The sequence below is a fragment of the Myotis daubentonii genome, chromosome 6 (assembly GCF_963259705.1).
Source record: "Myotis daubentonii chromosome 6, mMyoDau2.1, whole genome shotgun sequence".
Classification (NCBI taxonomy): Eukaryota; Metazoa; Chordata; class Mammalia; order Chiroptera; family Vespertilionidae; genus Myotis; species Myotis daubentonii.
Window position 1 is genome coordinate 40,733,239 of NC_081845.1, and position 25,723 is coordinate 40,758,961.

A 25,723-nucleotide genomic window follows, 5' to 3' on the forward strand; every position below is an offset into this window, starting at 1 on the left:
TTCCTTTCTTTTTGCTACTGCTCTAGTTTAGGTCTTTCCTGTCTTGCTCTCTGACTCATTTGCTGCGGCTGCAGCCTCTTAACTGTAAGGCTTTGGCATTATTCCCTTCAAATCTTTTCCCTGAATGACATATCTAAAAAGCAGATCTGAACATGCCACTCACCTATAATAGCTTCCCTTTACCAGATACACATCTAAGCTCTTTACCAGAGCATTCAAAGCCTCATGCACCTCTCCAGTCTCTCCTCTCTCCACTTCCTAGCCTGACTTCACATTCCAGCCGCACTTCCCTCAGTCACTTAATCCTACTGTGTGCCGGCCACTGTCCTAGGCACACACCTTGGGGAACAAAACAGATCTCTGTCTTGTGGAGCTTATATGGAAGGGGTGGGCGGTCTCAGAAAACGACAAACGTAATAAGCACGTTTCATAGGATCTGAGGCTGTAATTTTAGATAGGCCGGTCAAGGTTGGCTTTATTAAAAGGTAACATTTGAACAAAGACATGAAAGGAGGTGGGACAGTGAGCTATTTGGATATACAGGAAAAAATCTAGGCAGAGGGAGTGGCCAGTGCAAAGCCCTAAGATGGGAGTGATGGGAGTGTGTTTAGCACATCAAGTCGAGGAGGGAGCACAGCAAGTAACAGGAGATGAGGTCAGAGAGAAAACGGGTGGGTGCGTGTGCTTTTCGACAGGTTCTCATCAGCAATTGTAATAAGTTGGGGACTTACTTTGCATTCAATGGGAAGCCAACTACTTGTAGTCACCCCTCCGCAAGCCATAGAGTTTAGATCTTGTTAATTATATGCTCCTTTCTGTTTGGATTGTACCCCTCTTTTCAGTTGAGTTGTTCCCCAAACTTTTTGGTTGTTTCTATTACTTCATTTGCCATATTACTTTTGAGACTTAGATCTTGAAGAAGGGTTTTGGTTTATTTATCTTTGTAACACTGGTGCTCAGAGCAGGCATGCAAACATTCAATGAATGAAGGCCAATGTTTGTGTATCATTTGCCTGCATAAGTCAGATGTTTTATATGTTTATAAATTCTTACAACTACCCTACAACGTGGGCTTTTTTATATACCTATACTATAGAAGAGGAAATGAGGTGCAGAGAGATTAAGTAATTTATTTAAACTCACACAACTTGTAACTCTCTGAGCTGGGTTCCAAACTCAGGTATTTGGCCAATTGCTCACTTATGAGGGTTCCTCACTAGATCGAATGAAAGACATTGAAGGAATTTATCTCTAGTTTTGTTTCTTGCACTGGCTTCCCCAGTATTAAAAAAAGCCATTTTTCAATTCAACTGTGTAACAATTAATTAAATATTTTAAAAGTATCTATTGTGCACCAGGCACTTGGAATACAATACTGAACATAACAGATACAGTTTCTTTCCTTGTGCAGTTTACACTACAGCAGGGGAGACTCACAATTGCGTAAGCAAGGGCAGTGCTGCACAGCCAGTGCTCTGATAAAGGAAGGAAAAGGTGCAGCTGAGGGAAGTGTAGTAGCAGCTCAGCCTGAAGAAAGCTGTAGGATGAGAGCAAATCTTCTGGAGAAAGAGAATTCCAAGTGGAATGTACCGGTGGTCTTAGGGACACTAAAGTTCAGAAAGTGGAGATATATGTCTAGCTGTGAATAAACAATTGCCCATAGACTTGTATACAGTACTAGGTATTAGATAAAAATCTAAAGAATCTTGCTTTTTTCCCCCCACCTTTGGTTAACATTAATGCTGCTTTCCCAAATCTGATTACAATCTTTATGCATAAAACTAAAGCATAAACTTTTTAACCTTTGTTTTAAAATTGTTATTTGATGAGTTATTTGGCCCACTCATTTGTAAAGAGATTTGTGTGTTTTAGTAGTTAATAAATTCCAAAACGATGAAATCAAATGGCTTTTTCAAATTGTTTTTGTTCCATTGGAATTTGGTGGTATATTGCATCATTGGCTGGAGTTCGGTAGCCTGTAACAGAATGCAAATTTTAAAATTATGTTGGTGGGGATGAAACTTAATATTTGCTCACTTTTAATTGTTCAATGGAAGAAATAACCCCGGAAACCATGAAAGGTGGTGTGACTGAGTCAGGAAGAAGCCAGGCTGGAAAGCCAGAGACCCATATTCAGAGGGTGGCATTTTAGTGCTTTGTAACTGGTGGAAAATTAATAGGTTGTTCTCTACAGATTTCCCCTGTTTTTCAAGTGGGGATATTGTATTTGCCATAATAACTCTAATATATGACTGGATTTTCAAAATTAAAATTTTAAGGATGAAAATAGTTATTCAGACAACTTGAAACTGGTGGTGGTGGTGGTGGTGGCAACAGAGCAGTTGTTTTTAATAAGAAAATGATGGGGAAGATCAAAGAAGAGCAGGGATCAGGATGTGGGAGTGAGGTCTCTTTATTGTAAACGGCTTTGGAGGGAGGTGAGAGATGGAGATTAGAGATGATGAAGACCTTCCCTTTGGGCTTCTCTGATCTAGCCATGGATGATGAGAGTCCCTCTGGATGAGCGTCAAAGAAAAGACATGGTTAAATGGGCAATAAAAGAAAAAGCAATGGCCCATAAATACTAAGTGTTTCAAGTTGAATATTTTCCCTCAAAAAAAAACCCCAACAAACACACACACAAAAAACAACCCCCACACAAACACACACACACACACACACACACACACACACACACACACACACATCTCTAGTTTAGCTGTTGCAGTTATGGTCTACAGCTTGTAAAACACAAGTCTCCTTAATGGAGCAGGGCCAGCAAGTCTTAGTTGTAGAAAGAGTTAGGGATATTGTGATAATCCAAAGACTCCTGGCAAATATGTTCTTTGAGGCTTTAAAAAGTGCCCCAGAGGAGGAGAAAATATGTTGAAAAAAAAATAGCCATAAAGTACTTTTTATGTTAAGAACAAAAGACAGGAAATGTTTTTTTTCTTTTTTCCAGATATTGTTGCATTTTCTCCATCTGGTGAAATAAAATAGGACAGATATGTTATCCTCCACTGTTACACAAAAGCTCCTCCAAGCAGGCCAGGGAGATGGTGGAGAGCTGCTGCCCTCAGAGCAGTGTGGATGGCATTATTGCCTTCCCCTGTCCCAAGGGGGATGGGGGGGGGGTTGTGGGGGGGAGAGACAAAAGCCAGCGTGTGTACTGCTTGTCTGAAGCCATAAAACTTTTTTGGCTTAAAACATAGAAATTTCTTGGTAAACAAAACAGAGTTACAGAACTGTCATCATTACCTCTAGGGAAACCTTCCCTGTTTGTTAACTTCCTTCCAAAACATTTTTGCCCTAGTTACATGTGTGTTGGTGGCTTGAAGGGGCCAGGACAACCCAAGGGAATGATTCCATTCTAATTGTGTCTTTCCTCTCTCAGGAGGCCTGTGTCCTTTCACATTCAACAAACTCAAGCTCTTGGTGAACTGTTGTCAGTTGTTACTGAGGAGGAAACCGCCTCCCAAACAAGCCCTGTGACCTGAACTGGATGCTTTGTTTTTGTTTTTGAACCCTGCGAGATCACAGAGCTTGTGGACACTTCCCGGCAGGCGGGTTCTCATCCAGGACTGTGCGTTTCCCTGGACCGCCAAACACGCATCCCAAAGTGCTGTGAGTTTTGGGGCCGGGGCCCATAGCTCCTGTGCAATTTTGAATCCCCCCCACCCCCAAAGCCACGACCCTTTACACCCAAATTAACTCCTGCAGCCAGCGTGGCCAGACTGGGGTCCTGCTAGGCCTAAATTTGGTTTAATGAATTTCTACAATAGACTCTGAGATCCTCAGCATTAGCCCTCGTGATGTCACCGGCGAGCACGGGAAACTTGGTCTCAGTATCTGAGTTCTCGCCTCGGGCGCACCCTGTCTGGGGCAGACCTCACGCCAGCGCGGCTTGGGCGCCCAGGCTATTTCTCTCCCAACTACTCTCTCCGGAACGGAGGGCGCCCTCCCAGTGTCCCCTGATGGCCAGTCGACAGGAAGCCTGGGTTTCCTTTCCCTTCGGAGATCTGAGGGACGGCAGTAAAGCGATATATCTATCCTTTGCCCGGTGCGTGTCCGCGGGCTGGGCCGGCGCGGCGGGGCTGTCCTCCAGGGTTTCGCAGGTTCCCGGTCCTGAGCGCGGCCATTCCTCCCTGCAGACGGAAACCCGCATCCAGGCAGCAGCACAGTCACGGCGCCACGTCCCCCAGCCTCTTTCAGCTCGTGAGGAATAGCCTGGCCTGCAGGACGAGCCCCCACTAACTCCCACCCGCCTGAGGCCAGAAGGTGCTCCCTCCCCTCCTCTCCCCTCCGCACCGCCCCCCCCCCGTGTGTGTTGGGGGGCTGAGAGTCAGGGGTCAGGGGACCCTGCGCCCTTTGGAGGCTCCACTCGTAGGGTGCGCAGTTCTCGTCCCTTCAGGGCGGGCTGAGTGGACAGGACTCGCTTCTGTCGGGGGAGTCCACTCCTGATCTCTGGGTTGTCACGCTTTCCTACTCCCGCCAACACCCATTTTTGCACCAGCGTGGTGCTGGGGCTGTGAAGCACACGTGAAGACGGGACCATGTAAATGGGACATAAAATGCGGGGAGAGCCCTGAGTAGCAGGAAGACGCAAAGGACTTGGTTTTATGGGCTCCTTTCTCTCACTGAATCCGGAGGACTACTCAGTAAGGGCGCTAGCGTCCCCATTTTACAGAGGGGAGCACTGGCACCCAGACAGAAGAAATGACTTGCCTAGGTCCATGGCACTGCAGCGTGCAGCCTTTGATGCCAGACATGGCAGCTAAATAAACTCCTGCCTCCCCCAGCTGCTTCCACTGAAAAGAGTAACTCTGCCCAGGAGAATGGACAGAGGTTATCAGTGGAAGCAACGATTAACCCAGGTGCCAAGGCTGTGCTCTGCTCCCTCATTCTAAATTCTTGAGGACTGGGAACTTCTCCCCTAAACTCCAACCTGCAGTTTTGTTTATTCAACTGCCTGCTGGATGTCCATCGCCACCCAAATGTCTGAACGATGCACACAGTGAAGTGGTTTCTTCTTCCCATCCAGTGGATCCCCTTCTGGTTAAGAACACATCTTTTTTATTTGCAGGAGGTGCTCACGCCAAAAGCCTTGGAGCCATCCTGACCCTTCTTTCGTTCACACTCCAAGTGCAGCCTACTAGAAACTGCTGTGCCTCTATCTTCTGTGTACATCCCGAATTTGACATTCCTTACAACCTCAGGTACTACTACATAGGCCCACACCAGCAGCATCTCTCTCCTAGGTTGTTGCCGCAGCCTCTTCCCATTCCTACCTTGCTCCCTCACAGTGCGCTCTCTACACAGCAGCCAGAGTGACCCTGTTCTAGAATGGCGCTAAGAACCCCCAGTGGCTCCCCACCTCGCTCAGGGTCATAGTCCAAGTCCTTCAGAGTCTACAGCCCTGAGAGACCACTCTACCTCTGACCCCTTCTACACCCCCTCCACCTTACCCAGGCCCACTCCCCTCCAGCGGACTGGATTTTCCTGTTAGCTTTACCTTAAGTCTTTGCACTTGGCCCTCTGCTTGAAGCACTTCTCCCCACATAGGCACAGTTTGCCTCCCTTTGTTCAAATATCACCTTCTGGTTAAAGTTTCCCCTGATCACCTATTTAACATTTCAACCCTCTCCCCTGTTTTTCCTCTTTCCCTTCTTTATTTTTCTCCATAATACTTAACTTCTCACATACGAAATTTGCTTTTTCCCTTTCTTATTGCTTCTGTCCCTCCACAAGAATGTAAGCAATATAGATGAGGGCAGCGATTTTTTTAAATTGCTGTGTCTTCAGTGCCTAGAACATGCCTGGCACATGGAGGGCACTCAATAGATATTTGTTTTATTATGAATGAACCCACAATAAAATGGGAGGAGGGGAGTGGCTTCACTATTTACTAGCTCTGAGACCCGGGGTGAATCATTTAACTGCTTTAAAACTCAACTTGCCTCATAGGCTTATCAATAATATTAAATGAGTACATACACATAAAACGCTAAGTACATGAGAAAAGCACAATAAGTGGCAGTGATTTGTACTGATATATAAGGTTGATAGTGAATATACAGGCCAGACTTCCAGGTGTGTGCACATGTCTTGTGCCTTTTACAAGCTATTTCTCTATTTGTAATGGTGCAATATAAACAGGAACTAGGAACGTAGCCTCGGCTGACATTGTTTCTTTGTTATTGCTACTCCTTTGTGTAAAGTCTTGGAAGTATGTAGTTACTGTTAACTACTGAGAGCTGACTGGAAAAAATGCCACTTTTTTCTTGGTTTGCATCAGCACGGACCATCTTCGTAGTCATCTTCCATGGAAAGGAGGAAGGGGAAGTTAGATTCCTTGAGAGTATGTGAGCGGTCCACCTTTATGACTGTAGCTGGGAAATTCTTTTGAAGACTGAAAGGAGGGGTCTGTGGGGTGTGGGGTGCAATGGAGGAAGAAGCACCAGGCTTCAAACACCTCCTTTCGCTACCCAGGTTTCCTTAGGCAGACCTCACAATGATAAGACTGTCAGGGGGTGGGCTGAGGGGTGGGGGAGGGGAGGTATGATTTTGTAAGGGAAATTGGACAGCAGCTCCGTCCCGCTCCTCCCCCTCGCTGGACCAGCTTCTCCCAGGTCTTCTCTCTCCCATCAGTTGGCACACCCACCCAACCTCACTGTCTGCTCTGTCAGACACACTGTGTTTGCTGTGTACCTGGCCGCCCCTCCACACATGTCAACCCCAAGATCACAGCAATTTTTGTCTGTTACATCCTCTGCTTTCTTTTTATTTCCTCAGGCAGGGCCTGTCATACAGGATCGCTGTCGATTTCTTGTTGCATGAGCCCTCCTACGGAGCTCCTTTAACTTTGTCAAGAGACCTGTGGCCTAAGTTGAGCAATTCTTGTGCCAGAACACTTTAAATGTATTCTCTCAGGATCATCCTACAACAGCCCTCTGAGGTTGGTGGTATAACTCCCATTTTACAAACAGAGAAACTGAAGACCAGTGAGGGTCAGTGACTTCTCAGCGGCACGCAGCAGCGGGTAAATGGTGGAGCTGAAAACGGAATCCATACAGCCTGGGGCCAGGGCGCGAGTCCCGGCCTTCTTTGGGAGAAGGTGAGGCCGATTGCAGTTCAAGCCTGGACCCTGAAAGGTCTGAGGGTGGAGAGGCCAGAGGGCTGCGGCCCCCGAAGCGCCCCATTCAACAGTCCTGCGGCCGCCCCCAGCTCCGGGCCATAGCGGAGATCCCCGAAGCCAGCGCAGGCCTGGCACGCAGGCTAAGCCCAGAAACCTCTTCTCAAACGCCCTCCCTTCAAATTCCCTGCTGGTGCTGAGACAACTCGAGTTTTCGGGGTAAGAATAAGCATCGGCCAGTGGGATGTAGGCGAGCCACCAAAAGCCCGACAGACGGAGCCCGGGGCGGCGCGGGTTTCCCCAGCCGGGGCCCCGCCACCCTCTGATCCCCTTGGAAGACCCCGAAGGAGAAACCGTGTCGATAAGGAAACTAGAAACTGGGAAGTACGCCTCTGGGAACTGAGAACCCAGCTGCACTTGGCCTCTGGCGTGCGGTGGGAGCTCCGGTGCCCGAGGTGTCTGTAGGCGGAGGGGGTGAGCGCACCCGTAATCAGGGCGCGGAGCCCCAGGCGGGGACGCGGCCACCAGCGCCCGGGGCTGGCGGAGCCGGCGGGGCTCAGGAGATGGAGTGGAGGAGCCTCCGCCCCCTGTCCCCGAATTCAAGGTCCTTGCCTGGGGGGGCTGTTTGCCTGCCACCGGGAACCGGTCCGCCTACCTCGCTTTGCTGAGCGAAAGCTTTCAAATGTAGGGTGATTGAAGGTGGGGGAGTATAAACAAATTCTTCGCGAATGCCATTGAATTTATGGGCCCTTCTAGGTCTTTTGTCATTTTGCATTTTATTTTCAGTCAAGGGACACTAAAAGCATAACTACTTCTGGGAACATTTGGAGATTAACATACCTGAAAATTCTGGTAATCCTTTTTCTAAGGAGCCAATTGAAAAGAGTTCGTTTGCCTGTCACCCCAGGTACATCAATGAGGGAATAGGCACAACCTCTAGAGTTCTATTTGGAAACGCAAACCCAAGTCCCTGAGTTTTCAGTTGAAAATTATAGGTCGCATTACTTGCCCTAAAATGTAGCAATTTGCTCTATGCAAAAGTTTGTGCGATTGGCTGCTTTTTTTTTTTAAAGGACGTTTTATTTTAAAATGGATTTTAGAGTAAAAAGTAATTGAAGTGTTTGGCAACCTCATGGTAAAACATATTCGTGCACCAAGGGTAAATAGAGACTAGAACTCAGCTCTGCTTCTTGCTCCATTACTCACTCACTGATGTGGCCTCTGGCAAGTCCCTCCACTGTCCTGAGCCGCAGGCCCTCTCCGTTGTAACAAGGGGGTCATCTTTGACATCTACCTGCCTCCTGTTGTAAGAGTTCCTGAGATATGCGCTGAGTGCTTTGGTTCTAGGGCAAATGACTTGTACAAATAAAACAGGATTACATCTCAGATTCATCTTTGATTCATCTGAATAAGTGGGCCTTTCCTTTATTAACTCTTCCTGTTAAAGTTTCAAAATTGAGTTATTTGATTTTTAAATTCTATGTTGGGTCAATCTGTATATTAAAAAAAAACCCTCAACAAATTATATTGCCTTGTTAAGGGAGAACCTCTATTCAATATTGAATAACTTATCTTTCTCATTATGTTATTCATTGCACTTATTCAACAAATGTTTATTGAAAATGTACTCTTTCTAGGTACTGCAAGGAGTGCCTGGAGTGCTTACAAAAAACTATCTTGTGTACCTACTGCTCCCATACACTTTTTATGTGTAATATCTCATTTAATCCTCAAAACAGCTCCCTGAAATATGGGAATATCATTACCCTGTGTTTAGAATGTTAAGCTGAGAGTTTCTGTGTAATTCAGTAAGCAAGGTATTATCAGAGCAGCTTAGTTCTGTAAGGTCACTTGCAATAGCAAAGGGCTACTTTTTTGAAACCTTTGATGGGAATCTGTGGTCACATTTTTTTAAGAAGAAAAGGTTTTGCCAACACTGCCTCAGCAGGTATGAAACTAAGCTATCTACAGTGTTAAAACATCTTGAGATCAGGTCATCCTAGAATTGAGAGAATGGATTAGAGATCATTTATATCTAATCAAATTTATATATAGGCAAACAACGATGACTCAGTTGGAATTGGCCCAACACTCAAAAGTACAACCACCCATCCCTCCCCCACCCCAAAAGAAAAGAAATCCACATAAGCCTTCATGTGGTTACTACTTGGTTTTTTAGAAGTTATCTAAAAGACAAATATGGGGAAGTATACATTCCTCACACACGAAAGGGGGTCATGTACTTACTTGTATTTAGTGAGGGAAAAGAGAAGCCGTGTGGATTAAGTCTATTTTGCATGTAAGGTAAAGAAAGATTCTTTATTATCCATTCCTGAAATGTGACCTACTAAATGCCAACTCATAATGTTGCGCAGGAGGAAAAAAAGCAGATGAAGCGAGCAAATACTGTTTTCTTTTGTATTCTGTCTGCGGACAGTTAGACCAGCTGCAACAGATTGCTTAGAAAGCTCACTCTTTATACTATAGTATTTTAGTATTATACATTTGCTGCATGTTGACAATGTGCTAAGTCATCAGCATGATTAAAGTGAACACCCATATGCTAGATTGACGGTGTCCTAGTTTATAGTCTCTGACATACAACTGCTACATATACATATATAACAGAAGCAGATGCATATAGGGAGTGCAGTAAGTGTTGAATGATTTCGATATACAGGAATTAGTTGTGGTGTTTTCTATGCATAGAGAATAGAAAGTGAGATATGCAAGTCATCTGTTCAGAGAAAGTAGTCTTGGGAGAGTTAGAGGAAACTCCTATGTTGCTTACAGTTACTTAGCTGGGAAAGGGTTCTTGAGAAGGAACCAGAGGTGGGGATTTCAGAGTAATAGAGTCATAATAGGTTAGATTTGGAAGAGACTTTAGAAGTCTAAATCCAGCTCTTTACTTGATGAATAAAGAAGTGGAGGCCCAGAGCCCTGGTGGCCAGTTAGTAGTAGACCTGGACTCTAAGGCCCACCCTCTGAGGCTCCAAAGCTCCTCCGTGTCAAGGGTTTCTCTTGCTGTTGTTCAACTTGTTGAGTTTTTGTTTTTGTTTTTGTTTTGTTTTGCTTTTTATTATGGAAATTTTCAAATGTGTAAGAAATATAATATAATGAACATAGATATGGCCTGGTTTTATACCATTCTTATTTCATCTATTGCCTCGTTTTGATTTATTTACTTATTTTTGCAGTTTTTTAAAGCAAATTCCAGCATCCGTATTGTTTTACCAGTAAATTCTTTACTATGCAACTCTGATTCTAAAAAACAAAACACAATCAACCATGCTATCAGCATACCTAACAAAATTAACAATAAACCTTAATATCATCTAATACCTACTCCCTATTTACATTTCTCTAACAGTCTCAAAGAGAGCTTTTTTCTTTTTCTTATTTTTTTTATTTTACTGTTGGTTTGTTTGAATTGGCAACCAAATAAGGTCCACACATTGCATATTGTTGTTGAGGCTCAAAAGACTCTTTTATTCTATAACTATCCCTCCTCATTTTTTTGTTTAGTGGCTTTGTTGGTGAAACCAGAACACTTATCTTGTGGAACGTACTACATTTTGTGGATTTGGCAGACTGCTTTCCTTGTGGTATTGTTTATCTTGTTGCTCTATAGCCTGTATTTCCTGCAGACTGGTGATTAGACCTAGAAGCTTGATTGGATATAGGTTCTATTTGTTTGGGCAGGCATACTTTATAGACGTATTTATATACCTCGAAACAGCCCGAGGTATATAGGTATTTTAGTGCATGCTATGGCATCATTTCTTGAAGCACATAATGTCAAGGTATCCTGATTTCAGTGATGATCAGTGGTTCAGGGGTATCAGCTTAATCTCTCTATCAACTTTTCACCTAATGGTTTTGGTATTCACTTATGATTTTGCCTAGCAGACCTATTATTTCATTGGAGGTTAAAAAATGGTAATTTTTTCACTCTATCATTTGTATGCTTTTAGTATCAGGAATACTTCTTTAAATAACTTTCTCCCATCTGCTCTTTAGCTCCCCTGAAGAGCTACTGTGTAAGAGAGGTAGAATATATGCTTGATTTTTTCTCTTTATTTTTTAATTTTCAGAGTAATGAATAGGGTATAATAGAGACAAAGAGATGGAGTAATTAATTCTCCACAAGGTGATCAGAAAGTATTTCTCAGAAAAAGTAGAAATTGAGCTGGACTAGGAAAAATGTCTATGATTTTGACAGGCAAGAGGGGAGCAGAGACAGAGCATAATGCTCTAAGGCCGTGGTCAGCAAACTGCGGCTCGCGAGCCACATTCGGCTCTTTGGCCCCTTGAGTGTGGCTCTTCCTAAGCCTTAGGAGTACCCTTAGTAAGTTAATAACAATGGACTTACCTATATAGTTTAAGTTTAAAAAATTTGGCTCTCAAAAGAAATTTCAATCATTGTACTGTTGATATTTGGCTCTGTTGACTAATGAGTTTGCCGACCACTGCTCTAAGGGAATTCCATGAGCAAGGGGAAGATGTGGTTGGTAAGTTGTTGTGAGTAGAGCACAGGGTTTGTGGAATACTCGGGAAAGGGCCTGTCTCCCTCAGTAGATTGTGACACTCTTGAAAGAAGCATCTGTCTTCTTCACCTTTGTAGCTCCAGTGGCAGAAAAGTCACTTGCCCAAAACTGAACATTTTCTCAATCAATCTTTGTTGACTAAATTAATTAATTTGAACCTTCTTTGATGGTAGTATATACATATATACTTTTGCTGTCATGGTAGTTTGTTTTACCTTCTTAACTGAAGAGCAAAAGGACAGGCTATTTATCATTTACTTTTAATGGAAAGAAGGAAGGAAAACATACGATCATCTCAATAGATGCAAAAAAAGCATTTGATAACATTAAACATTTTTTCATGATACAATACTCAATAAACTAGATATAGAAGGAAACTATTTCAACATAATAAAAATCATATGAGAAAAGTCCACAGCTAACATTATACTCAATGATGAAGGACTGAAAGCTTTTCCTCTAAGATCTGGAACAAGAAGACAGGGATGCCCATTCTTGCCAATTCTATTCAACATAGTACTGAAAGACCTAGTCAGAGCAATTAGGAAAGAAAAATAAATAAAAAGCATTTAAATTGGAAGGGATGAAGTAAAATTAACGGTGTCTGCAGATGTGTAACCTTATATGTAGAAATCCCTAAAGATTCCCCTAAACCATTAGAACGAATAAACGAATTCAATGAAGTTGCAGGATCTAAAATCAACACACAAAAATCAGTTGCATTTCTATACACTAACAATGAATACTCTGAAAAGAAAATGAAGAAAAGGATCCCATTTACAATAGTATAAAAAAGAATAAAATACCTAGAAATAAATACAACCAAATAGGCGAAAGATTTGTACACTGAAAAGTACAAAATGTGGCTGAAAGAAATTAAAGAAGACACAGATAAATAAATAAAAGCACATCTTATATTTACAAATGGAAAGAATTAATATTGTAAAGATGTCAATACTACCCAAAGTGATTTATAGATTTCAATGCAGTCTGTCAAAATCCTAATGATATTTTTTGCATAAATAAGAAACCCATTCTAAAATTCACATACATTCTCAAGAGGCCCTGAATAGCCAAAACAATATGAAAAAGATTAATAAAGTTGAATGTCTCACATTTCCTAATTTTGAAACTTATTACACAGCTATAGTAATCAAAACAGTGTGGTACTGGCATAAACCTAGACATATGGACTAGTGGAATAGAATAGAGAACTCAGTATTAAAACCTTGTATATATGACAAGATGATTTTTGACAAAGGTGTCAAGGCCGTTCAATGGGGAAAACAGTTTTTTCAATAAATGATGCTGGGAAAACTGGATATCCACATTCAGAAGAATGAAGTTGGGCCTTCATACCATCTACAAAAATTCAAAATAGATCAAAGACCTAAATATTAGAGCCAAAACTATAAAACCTTTTATCATTTTAAAAAAGTATATATATTTTTATTGATTTCAGAGAGGAAGGGAGAGGAGAAGGGATATAGAAACATCAATGATGAGAGAGAATCATTGATTGGCTACCTCCTGCATGGCCCACACTGGGCATGGGCCCTGACCGGGAATCAAACAGTGACCTCCTGGTTCATAGGTCAATGCTCAACCACTGAGCCACAACTGGTCAGGCAAAACTATAAAACCTATTAGAAGAAAACATAGGGGAAAAGCTCTATGACATTGGATTTCTTGGATATGACATCAAAATCACAGGCAACAAAAGAAAAGAATAGGTAAAATTGACTACATCAACGGATACAATCAGAATGAAAGGCACCCACAGAATGAGAGACAATATTTGCAAATTATATATCTGACAAGAAGTGATTATCCAGAATATATAAAAAACTCCTACAACTCAACAACAAAAATAACCCAATTCAAAAATAAGCAAAAGACTTGACTAGACATTTCTCCAAAGAATATATAGAAATAGCCAACAAGCACTTGAAAAGATGCTCAACATTACTGTCATCAGAGAAATGCAAATCAAAAAAAGAAAAGACCCACCACCCCCAAAATAGCAAGTGTTGGTAAGGATGTACAGAAATTGGAACACTTGTGCAATGTTGACGTATATGTAAAACTGGTGTAGCCTCTATGGAAAACAATATAGCAGTTTTTCAACATACTAAAATTAGAATTACCATATGATTCAGCAATTCCATTTCTGGGTATATTCCCTAAAGAAATGAAAGCAGGCTCTCCAAGAGATATTTGTACACCATGCTCATAGCAGCATTATTTACAATAGCCAAAAGGCCACCCAAGTGTCCCTAGAGGGATGAATAGATAAACAACAGGAGATGCATACATATAGTGGAATATTATTCAGACTTAAAAAGGAAGAAAATGCTGACATGTGCTACAACATGGATGAATTTGAAGACATTATGCTAAGTGATATGAACCATTTACAAGAAGTCAGACCTGAGAAATCAAGATGGCAGCATAGGTAAACACCGGAAATTGCTGCCTCGCACAACCACTTCAAAAATACAACTAAAAGACAAAACAGACATCATCCAGAACCACAGGAAGGCTGGCTGAGTGGAAATTCTACAACTAGAAGGAAAGAGAAAAGCACACTGAGACTCAGAGGAGGTGCGGAAGTAAAGTGCAGAGGTACAGAGGTGCACGAGGAAAGGGCTGGCAACTGAGGGCGCAGTTGTCTTTTTCAATCAGAAGGGAGTCTCAAGCTCCCGACTGCTCTGAACTCCAGTTCCGGGCGAGTCTCTGGGAACCCAGACTCATAAGGGGAGAAACTGGACTCTCTGACATCGAGTGGAACTCGAAGGCGGCTTTCTCTCAGAGGTGCTTGCAGAGACCCAGGGCCTCTTAGGGCAGAGCTGAGGATCAGCCATAGCTGTTTGCTCCGCCCTGTTGATTCCCTGAGACCCTGCCCCACCCAAGCTGTGCTCAGAGGCTTTTGAATATGAACGGCCTGGCCCTTTGCAATCTAAAATTACCTAACAAACTGCAGCTGGGTCAGAGAGACCCAGAACATCCAAAAGAAGGCCAAAGGCCCCACAGCAGTTTGCATTGCTTCACAGCTGGGCCTCATCTGGGCTCCTCCAAACCCCAAACAAAGAAGAGAAATCTGCAGATCTCTCCATAGCTCCTGCTGGGTAGCTTCAGGAAGAGGCTAAATTAGCACCTCCTTAGAGATCCAAGAGGCAGTGTACCCAGTGGTCAGAGTGGGACCATCTAGATTACAACTCCTCAGATCCATAAGGGACACACTCAGGGGGCAGACTCAGTGAGCACCAAAGCCCCACTGAAGCAAGTCTTGCCCCTAAGGGTGTCTCCAGCACAGAAGTTCTCCCACCATAGACACAGCTGATTCTCACAACCAATCAGCCTGGAGGTCAATTCCTCCCAGTGATACCTACAACAGTCAAGGCTTAACTACAACAAGACCATGCACAAAGCCCACAAAGGGGTGCACCAAGAGTGTCCACCTCAGGTAATTGGGGAGGCAGAGCCACTGGGCCCTATAGGACACCTAGCACACAAGGCCACTCTATCAACACAGGGAAGCATAAAAAATGTGGAGACAAAGAAACAGGTCACAAATGACAGAAATGGAGGAAAGCAAACTACTGGATATAGAGTTCAAAACCACGGTTGTAAGGTTTTTCAAGAATTTTCTAGAAACCACCGATAAATTTAGTGAGACCCTCAATAAATCTAGTGAGACCCTCGAGGATATGAAAAAGGACCAACTTGAAAGTAAGCATACACTGACTGAAATAAAGAATATTATATAAAGATCCAACAGCAGACTAGAGGATCACAAGAATCAAGTCAAAGATTTGAAATACGAAGAAGCAAAAAACACCCAACCAGAAAAACAAAAAGAAAAAAGAATCCAAAAATATGAAGATAGTGTAAGGAGCCTCTGGGACAACTTCAAGCGTACCAACATCTGAATTATGGGGGTGCCAGAAGAAGAGAGAGAGAAAAAGATATTGAAAACCTATTTGAAGAAATAATGACAGAAAACTTCCCCTACCTGGTGAAAGAAATAGACTTACAAGTTCACAAAGAGCAGAGAACCCCAAACTAAAGGAATCCAAAGAGGACCACACCAAGACACATCATAATTAAAATGCCAAGAGCAAAAGACAAAGAGAGAATCTTAAAAGCAGCAAGAGAAAAACAGTTCGTTACCTACAAGGGAGTATCCATACGATTGTCAGCTGATTTCTCAACAGAAACTATGCAGGCCAGAAGGGAGTGGCAAGAAATATTCAAAGTGATGAATAGCAAGAACCTACAACCAAGATTACTTTATCCAGCAAAGCTATCATTCAGAAATGAAGGTCAGATAAAGAGCTTCACAGATAAGAAAAAGCTAAAGGAGTTCATCACCACCAAACCAGTATTATATGAAATGCTGAAAGGTATTCTTTAAGAAGAGGAAGAAGAAGAAAAAGGTAAAAATAAAAATTATGAACAACAAATACATATCTATCAACAAGTGAATCTAAAAATCAAGTGAATAAAAAATCTGATGAACAGAATAAACGTGAACAGAATAGAATCAGGGGCATAAAAGGGAGTGGACTCACAATTCTCGTGGGGTGCGGGAAGAGACTGGACAAAAATCGTACACCTATGGATGAGGACAGTGGGGGGGGGGCGAGGTAAGAGCAGAGGGTGGGGTGGAAACTGGGTGGAGGGGAGCTATGGGGGGAAAAAAGAAGAACAACTATAATAATCTGAACAATAAAGATTTAATTAAAAAAAGAAAGAAAAAAGAAGTCAGACCCTGATGGTTCCACTTTTATGCAATACTTACAAGTTGTCAAATTCATAGAAACAAATAGAATGGTGGTTGCCAGGAGCTGGGGAGAGGAAGGTATGGGGCATTATTAATAGGTGCAGAGTTTCAGTTTTACAAAACAAGAAGAGTTCTGGAGATAGATGGTAAAATGGTGTGAATGTATTCAATACTACTGAATTGCACATTTAAAATTGTTATGATGGTAAATTTTGTTACATGTATTTTATAATTAAAAACTTTAGGACTAATAATTTTTTGATACTATGTACTCAATCATATACTGAGAAAGAGAATTCATAGAATTTAAATATATGATTCAAGTGCAATCCAAAAAAAACCCCACCAAATCCTTAAATATAGATTAAATTACAAATTTTTAAAAATGATGAAAACAATGAAGGCCTGAGGAAATGTTCCCAATTAGAAGAAAATAAAAAGACATTATAATTAATTGGAATTGTGTGATCCTGTATTAGATGTGAGACCAGGGGGTGGGCTATAAATGACATTATTGGGACAACTGGAAAATTTGAATATGAACAGTGAGTTGGATATCAGTATTAAATGTTACATTTGTTGATTTTGGTAAATGTGCTGTGGTTATTTTATGTGAAAGAAAGTCCTCATACATAGGAAATATACCCTGAAGTATTTATTGATAAGGGGGCATTATGTCTGCAATTACTCAAATGATTCAGGGGAAAATAGAGTGAGCAGATGAAGCAAAGGAGGAAAATGCTATTAATTGATGCATCTGGGTAAAAGGCATACAGTGTTCTTTGTACTATTCTTGCACCGTTTCTCTGTGAAATAAAAAGTAAGAAGCAAAAATCAAATGGGGCCATATGCCATAAAGCCACTCTAGTCTCAGTAGTAAAAGAGGTGGTGTAGGTAATCCAAAGTAAGGTGCCATCCAGTGCCAAAGTGTGGCCCGGGCTGGGTGCGTTTAGGGCTTTCTGACTTTCATTTTCCCGGTCAAGGAACAATTGAGGATTGACTTCATCAAGCACTAATCTGTGCTTTTCTGTCGGCCCTTGATAGGTTAATGGTTTTTTAACACTAAAAGTCCTCCAAACATGGGGAAAAAAACCACTAGATTAAATTCTAATGATGTGATATTTTTGTGACGTAAATGTATGTTGTAAAATCAAAACCATTTGATCTGTGGCTTGTATTAGTCAGGGCTTGTGTTTGAAGTGACAGAAATTCAGCTCAGACTTGCTTTATTCATCAAATATTTATGTCCTACAATGTCCCAGTCCATTTTATTGGTATGAGAGATGAAACAGAAAACAAAACAGGCAAAAAGCCCTGCCCTTTTGAAGCTTTTATTTTGGTGCTTAAAACCAAGCTAACACATATTAGGTACAGAAGAGAGGGGAGTGACCTCCTGGCACATATGACTGGCGTCTTGGTCAGCCATTTCTGTGTATACTAGACAACCACGCAAATCTCAGTGACATGTGACAGCAAGCATTTATTTAGCTCACACATGTGTGGGTGGCTGGCCCAGCTCTGCTCATCTCAGCTGAACTTGCTCACACATTAGCAGATTTAGACTCGGAGGGGGGGGGCGGATGGGCAAAGGCACTTACAGCCCTTGTGGGGTGATGTCTGTTCATATCTCATTGTACATTCCCTGGCCAGCCACAAGTCAGGGAGTGAGAAAATTCACTCTCCCCATGGAAGCAGGGGAAACTGGAAAAGTGGTGGATACAGACTGGGGTGAAAATTGGGGCCAGTTGTGCAACCCATCACGGTGGGGAGTTCACAACTTCAGGCCAGCTGAACCCACCTCTCTATTTCCTTTTCTCTCCTTCTCTGTCTCTCTGTTTCTTTTTGTGTGTGTTTGGCTACATTTTCTCTCGTGGCTCATAGGGTCCAAACAGGGCAGGATCCAAAAGAAGGGTGACACTCATTTTTTTTTTTTAATCTAAAAAATCTCAGAAAAGGACTTTTCTGGTGGTGGTGGTGGGGCGGGGGAGGGTGTGCCTGCCTGGGGTAAGATTAAATAACTTAATTGATAGTCTGATATTGTAGTCAAGAGACTGAGTGCCATAGTTGTTGAGGCCTGGGCCATATATATGTCCACCTCTGCACTGGGCACTGTGGGTAGCAGGTGTCCCAGAACTACACAGGGATACTGGGTGATAGGGTTTGTGTTTTCCAACAGGAAGAAGACTGCAAGGTGGCTGTCTTATAAACACCCAGCATTTTGGAATTTGTTCATGGAATAGTATTTTCTCAACAGGGAAGTTAGGTTGTCTATGGCTATTTGCTGATATTCAGGGAGAAAAAAACTTCAAATTGCTCATTTAGAATAAGCTGACTACCAGCATAAATATGTTTCAGTGAGTATTAGGTCCTGCTAACATTTTATTCATTAGACTTCTCAATGGGCAAAATATTATGCTAGAAAAAATACTACGGCAAATGCCCATTTTGAATCTGATAGAAAGTACTTTATTTTTATGTAGAAGTAGAACCGGGCACTAGCTTTGCAGCAGCAAGAGTCTTGACTTTGCTCCTATGTCTAGTCATGGGGCTCAGCTCAGCCCCGACTGGTCTAAGTGGATCACAGAGATCTCATTCTTCTTACTAGTAAATGGCTTAGGGATGTCCCATGATCTAGTTCTCAACAAAGAGAAAGATGGGAAGGAGTTTCTGAAAAAGGCATCTTAGCTCTTAAAGAGAGATGGGAACCTCTGGACATTGGTATTTGAGGATGTGATGCTGTAACTGCCTTGTGATTATGAGAAAACCGAGCTGACACCAGATGAGGTAGAAAGATGGAAAGACCCTGGGTCTATGACCACGTTGCTGAGCCTCTGAATTAATCAACTCTGGAAATGATGTTCGTCTGGACTTTTGTTATGTAGAAATATAAATTCCCTGAACATTTCGTCCTTTTTAGTTGGAACTTCAGTTACTCAACGATGAAGACATCCTAATGGAAACAAAGACTCACTTGTGGTTTTCCCGAGCCCCTGCTTACTTGGATCGGAGTTTTTAATAGGAGATGAACTTGGGCACTACCATACTTACACTCACCCTTCACTCCAAAAGTAGACTCAAAGATATAGTCCTTACCATGCTGTGTAGAACTGCATTAGATGCATGTAGATGGAGTCTTAGGTACAATGATAACTCTGACTACCTATCTGCTCTGCTACTTAGGTTGCCCAAAATATCTTGCCCTACCTTGTGCTCTTTAAAATACATACATATTATTGATTTCAGAGAGGAAGGAAGAGGGAGAGAGAGATAGAAACATCAATGATGAGAGAGAATCATTGATCGGCTACCTCCTGCATGCCCCCCTATTGGGGATTGAGCTTGCAATTAGGCATGAGCCCTGAGCAGGAATGGAACCGTGACCTCCTGGCTCATAGTTTTATGCTCAACTACTGAGCCACACCAACCAGCTGTGGTCTTTTTAAAAATGATTTCACTTTATACCCCTCAATCTGATAACAGTTACATGAGATAAAAGTATTCTACTTATTCAGAGGTTCTCTTTCTCTCCCCCACCTCCACTTTTCTCTCAGAACTAACAGTAATTTCTCCCTAATCATCCCTAATGATTAGGGAAAAGTGTTATTATTGGCAGTAGGAAGTAATCTGACTGAAAAAAGTGAGAGAGTGAGTGTGTTTTAGTCTTTCTTATTGTGGTGCTTTAGCTCTCTGCAGGGACCCAGCTTTCAGATCCTTGTAATCTTGAAGAGGCAGGAAATTCTTTGATAAGACTGAGCTTCTATAATCACATTCTCTCTTCACTGCTGTCTGTGTTGCTGTTAATGGGCATCCTCTTGGGAGGGACATTCAAAGCAGCCCTGCCATAGCGTACAGAGTGTAACAATTGGTTATGTCCCATTTCTCCTTGGGACAAGCATATATGTTAGATTGTTACTCATGGCTTATTGCCTATCACAGCTACACCTTTCAGCTTTAAAAACAAATTTTAAAAAATTTTGTTCTTCTCAAGCCTGTGTGTTTCAATATTGATGAAATCCTAGTAAAGGAGAAGCCCCCAGGGATGTGCTAGGTTGACTTACTCATTGTTTTCAAATGACACATATCTCATATTTAAAATCAAGAAAGTGAATTTCCTTTAACTCACAAATATGGCAGTTACTTTCGTTGGGAGCCCGTGGCAAGAAGGAATTAAAAACATTTTTTAAGGTTCAGAACAAAATTGAGGGGGGATGGTATAGGGATTTCTAACATACCCCTATACCCACACATGCATAGCCTCCCCATTGTTAACATCCCCCCACAGAGTGGCACATTTGTAACAATGGATGAACCTACCTCGACACATTATCATGCCAAATCCATAGTTAACATTAGGGTTCACTCCCGGTGTTGTACATTCCATGGGTTTGACAAATGTATAATGACAGGTATCCATCATTATAATATCATTTGTAGGAAAGCAGGGAGGGATTTTATCCACTGATCAGTTGATTTCTGACCACAGAGTAGACGATGCCCTCAAAAGGAGGAGAGAAGCCCAACAGAGGAGGTGGGAGGCGATCCCACTCGAGTCGGAACAGCTTTTCTTCCCGAGGCACATGGCAGCTACTCTCCATCACCGCCTCCCGGGGAAGCAGGAGGAGGTGTGGTGATTGGAGGAGGGGGCAGCTGAGAGTTTCTCTGACTCTGAAGACAGTCCCCTGAGCACGAGGCAGAGTTGGGTCCAGAGAAGCTGAGCCAGTAGGTCTGCTATCGAATCAGGGCTTTATTGTAGGGAGTTTGTTTAAACAGTTTATGTGAGCTTGTTGCTTCTTTGTCCAGTACTGGAAGCTGAAGTCAGCAGGCCAGGTAGTTGAGAACGAATGTTGAACATGAAGAGCCAGGACAAGCTGAAACCACGGGGGCCTGGGGCCTGCCTAGGGGCCTCTCTGTCACCACCTCCACGTGTTCAGCTTTGACGACGGGACTAACCTGCAGGAGAAGCTGGTGCCCTGTGTCTCAGAGCTCAATACTGCCTGGGCCCAGGAGGCAGAGAGGCTGAGGGAGGAGAACTGCAGGGCTGGAGGTGGTGTTCATCTGCTCCCAGACCTTGGGCAAATCACTCTCATGATGAGAAAAATACAGGGAGGGAATTCTGGGAAATAGTTGCAGCTGAGCTAAGCTGACATGGTACAAGTGTCCCACATTGTTGCACAGTTACACAAAGAGACAGAGGAGGCGGATCTTTGCTTCCCTAAAATGGTGAACAAAAGGAAACATCCTAACTGCCCGTGAGTAGGAAATGGGCTCATACCGTAGAGTGAACTGTAATGATATAAAGCCTTAAAAAGAATGAACCAGATCATATATACTAAACAACAGATAGACCTGAGAAACACAATGCTGAAAAAATAGCAAGTTGCAGAATGACACAAATAATGTGATACCATTTGTAGACATGCACAAAGCAAAAAACAACAAAACAAAACACACACACACACAAAAACACAACACCAGATATTGTTTGTTGAAAAAGATGTAAGCAAGGAGATACTCCCAAACTCAGAGGAATGTCTGTGTCTGGCGGAAGTGAATGGGTTTAGAAATGGTAGAAAATTTAGAGCCATTTTTAACATTTTTTTAAAAAAAGGAAGAATATATAACTATATTACTTTATTTAATGTGACAAAATATTACATAAAATTTACATTACTTTTGTAATTAAAATGTTTCCTAGAGGGACCGGGAGGGTAGGTGGATGGGAGGAGATCAACCAATGAACTTGTATACATATATGCATAACCCATGGAAATAGACAATAGGGTGGTGAAGGCCTAGGGTGAGGGGTGGGAGTGGGTTGGGAGAGGTCAATGGGGGAAAAAGGGGACATATATAATACTTTCAACAATAAAGAGTAGAAAAAAAAGCCCCCTAGGTGGTTCCCATGCATAATGCCCTCATTATAATACTGTTACAACCCACTTAAAAAATATATATATTTTTATTGGTTTAGAGAGGGGAAGAGAGATACAAACATCAATGATGAGAAAGAATCATTGATTGGCTGCCTCCTGCACACTCCCTACTGGGGATCAAGTCCAAAACTTGGGCATGTGCCCTGACCTCTGGGAATCAAACCGTGACCTCCTGGTTCATAGGTCAATTCTCAACCACTGAGCCAAGCCAGCCAGGCGATTACACCCTGTTTTTTTGCTGAAAGGTGAAGAATATAAGGGGTCAGAAGCAGGCAGATATTTGGAGGTAGGAGGTAGGATGCAATATTTCCCCTCCTTCCCTCTCCTCTAACCAGGAAGGCTTCTAGCTAACACAGGGAGCCAGGGGTTAAAGCCAAACACTGTGTCATTGTGACTAATATTCAAGGTTAAGATCATTATAGCCAGTCGTGTTAGTCGTTTGTTTGCTTGTTATATTATTTGTTTTCCAGGTGTGTTGTTAGGTTGAATGAAAACAGTTTCCTTGTACGAATGAGGGAAAGTTTAGAGAAGAAAAGGGTGAACTTGCCACTGTACCTACCACCCACTTAGCCTCTATCAGTTGTCACGGATTTGAAAACATGCCTAGGGATTCTGTTGGTGGATATATTTTGTGTGCTGCTGTGCTTATCTTAGGAACATCTAATCCTGAAGGCGACAGGTCAGGAATTTTTCCCTCGGTCAACCAGCAAGCACATGGAGTGGAAAGCAAAGGCATTAGGTGAAATCTCTTTCTAAAGCCAAATAAGGGGAACATTTTAGGTTCAGAATCCTGCTCATTTCCTCACGGATGGAGCTTTCCCTGAACGCCTCGGCCAGGAGTTCTCCTGTTTCTGAACGCTGAGGGGCATGTTCATATCTCTGTTGCAGCCCTTACTGCTTGACTTATATAGTTCTTTGCATACATGTCACCTCTTCAGGATTAAACCCCCTGTGTTCCAGAATGTCCCACTTAAGACTTCATTCTTCATGGCACACTAGTATGGCCTGCTTCTGTTTCATACGTGGTTAGGAAAGAGATTTGTACAAAGAAAGAATCAGGAAAGGATTTTGGCTCCTAAAAAATAATGTCCCAGGCTTTTGCTGTTTGTGCTAATGAAAACAACAACTAAAAGCGACAAACTTAGAATGATGAACACTTGATAGGAATGTGTTCTGGGGACACATTCATTAAGAGGTTCTTTAATGTCACCAGTAAGTTCATTAGCACGAACACTAAGTAAATTCATACCTTTTTAGAAGGGACAGTTATTTTCTAATTGTTTCTTTGCAATAGCAATAGTGCTTTGTAAACTGTATCATGATCTTATCTCCATATCGGTGTTTCTTCTAATTCAATCCTTATGTCCTCACTTTTTAAACTGTGATAATAAAGATACCGCCCGGGGTTTCTTTTCTTTCAAAAGGAGGTAGGCATTCCTTCTCTGTTCTGCATTTCACTGCTTCACGCTTTCATTCCAGGCAAGAAGGATCTTCACTTTTTTTTTTCATGTTTGCCTGTTGTTTGTTTTGTTTTTACCAAGGCAATAGGCCTAATAGGTCATCAGTGAGGATTTTTGTCTCTGGACAACAACCTGTACGAGGCTGCTCCCAGGAAAATACCACTGGTTACTGCGAAGTGAGGTCCGTGGCCGGTGCTCTTCTTGTCTACTCTTCCTCTCTTTCTCTTTCTTCACAAACATCCCCAAAAGTAATGACACACAAGACAAAACTTAAGAGTTTGAGCCCGTCGACTTGATGTTAGTCATCTTGCCCACCACACCTATCGTCCTTAACTGATTAAACGCAGGTTGGTTGAAAATGTTACAGAACTTCCACTCCACATGGGAACGGTGGTGGTAAATCAGATACAAAAATGAACAAGAGCAAATCCATGCCTTCATGGAGCAAAAAGCTCTCTAAATCTACCTTGCCTGGAAATTTTTATGTAGATAGTCAAGGGCACGGGCCTTCTTGTACCATCTACAAGTAACAAAACAAAAGAAGAACTATGCACATGTTAAAGGTGGTGCCTGAAGTTGTTCACCATAAGGCTAAATCCTTTATTGCAACCACTGCAAAGATAAATGGTATGTTTGTGCCAATGGGCATGTGCTGTGGCTTCCTGGGAGACAGTCTGACCTGGGTAGGACTGCCCCGCCCCATTCTATAGGAACGCTTGTGCTTCTTTTAAGCGCTGGAATTTTCTTCCATTTGGGGTTTCTTGCACTTGTTTGCTCAAAATAATGCTTTGTTTTCAGAGTCAGATGGGGGTGGGAAGGAATCTTAGACTTACTCTATCAGGGTCCTCACTGGCCTCAGGTTCTTCCTCTTCAGGCTGGGAATACTGCCGCCTGCTTCAGAGCGTCGTGAAGACGTATTGAAATGGCAAAGTGCCTATTAGCACAATGCCTGGCACCTGGTAAGCACTGACTTCCAATAGCTGCCAAGATCTTCCTCGCCTCCTGCCTGTCATAATAGGTTATTATCTGGTTGTCCACCACCAATGCCTCATCATGAAAACAGTCTACATTCTCTCTCAAGTCTAAACGCTTTAATTAGCAGTTTGAGTTCTTCATGACCTGGCTCCAAGGTCCATTTATTTTTTCATCTCCCATCTTTTCACCCCACTGGTTCCGGCTAAGTGGGATTGCCTAGCGATGCACACGGCCCACCACATTCACGCACCAGCTGTACTGAATACCAATTATGCACCAGGCGTGGCATCAATGCTCTGAATGCAAAGATGAGAAAGCGCAGGAGTCAGTATTCTAGCTCGGGAGCGATAGCTGTAAGAAGTAACTACCGCCGGCCCTTGAACACCATGTGGATTAGGGGCACCGACCCCTGCACAGTCCTAAATCCACATATAACTTTTGACTCTGCAGTAGAAGATGTGTGGGTAGGTGCTATGGAGGGGCCTGGGTGTTGGCGTCAGAGGCCCGAGGGAAGTCGCCGAAGAGGAGACATGTGAGTTACACTGTGCATTTACCATGTTCTTTCTGGACTCCATTTCTTGGCTCATGCTGTTTATTAAATGTCAAATATTGTTTCCTATCCCTATGTCTGCCTGTTACAAACCTTGCTCAGTTTTAAGACTCAGTTGAAATACTCATTCAACTGTGAAAAGTGCCCTGCCCCTTGGGGTGTTCTCTGGTTCATTCTTTTCAGTTTGGTGGAGTAGGAATACTGCTGTAGGCTCTGAAGGCAGAACTACATGTAGCAGGCACTTTGCCCACGATAGTTTCTCCATGATTTTTTTTTTGAATGAGCAGTAGGCATCCCTACTGCCTAACTCCAATACAGTTTTTCTGAGGTAGGAAGTGAG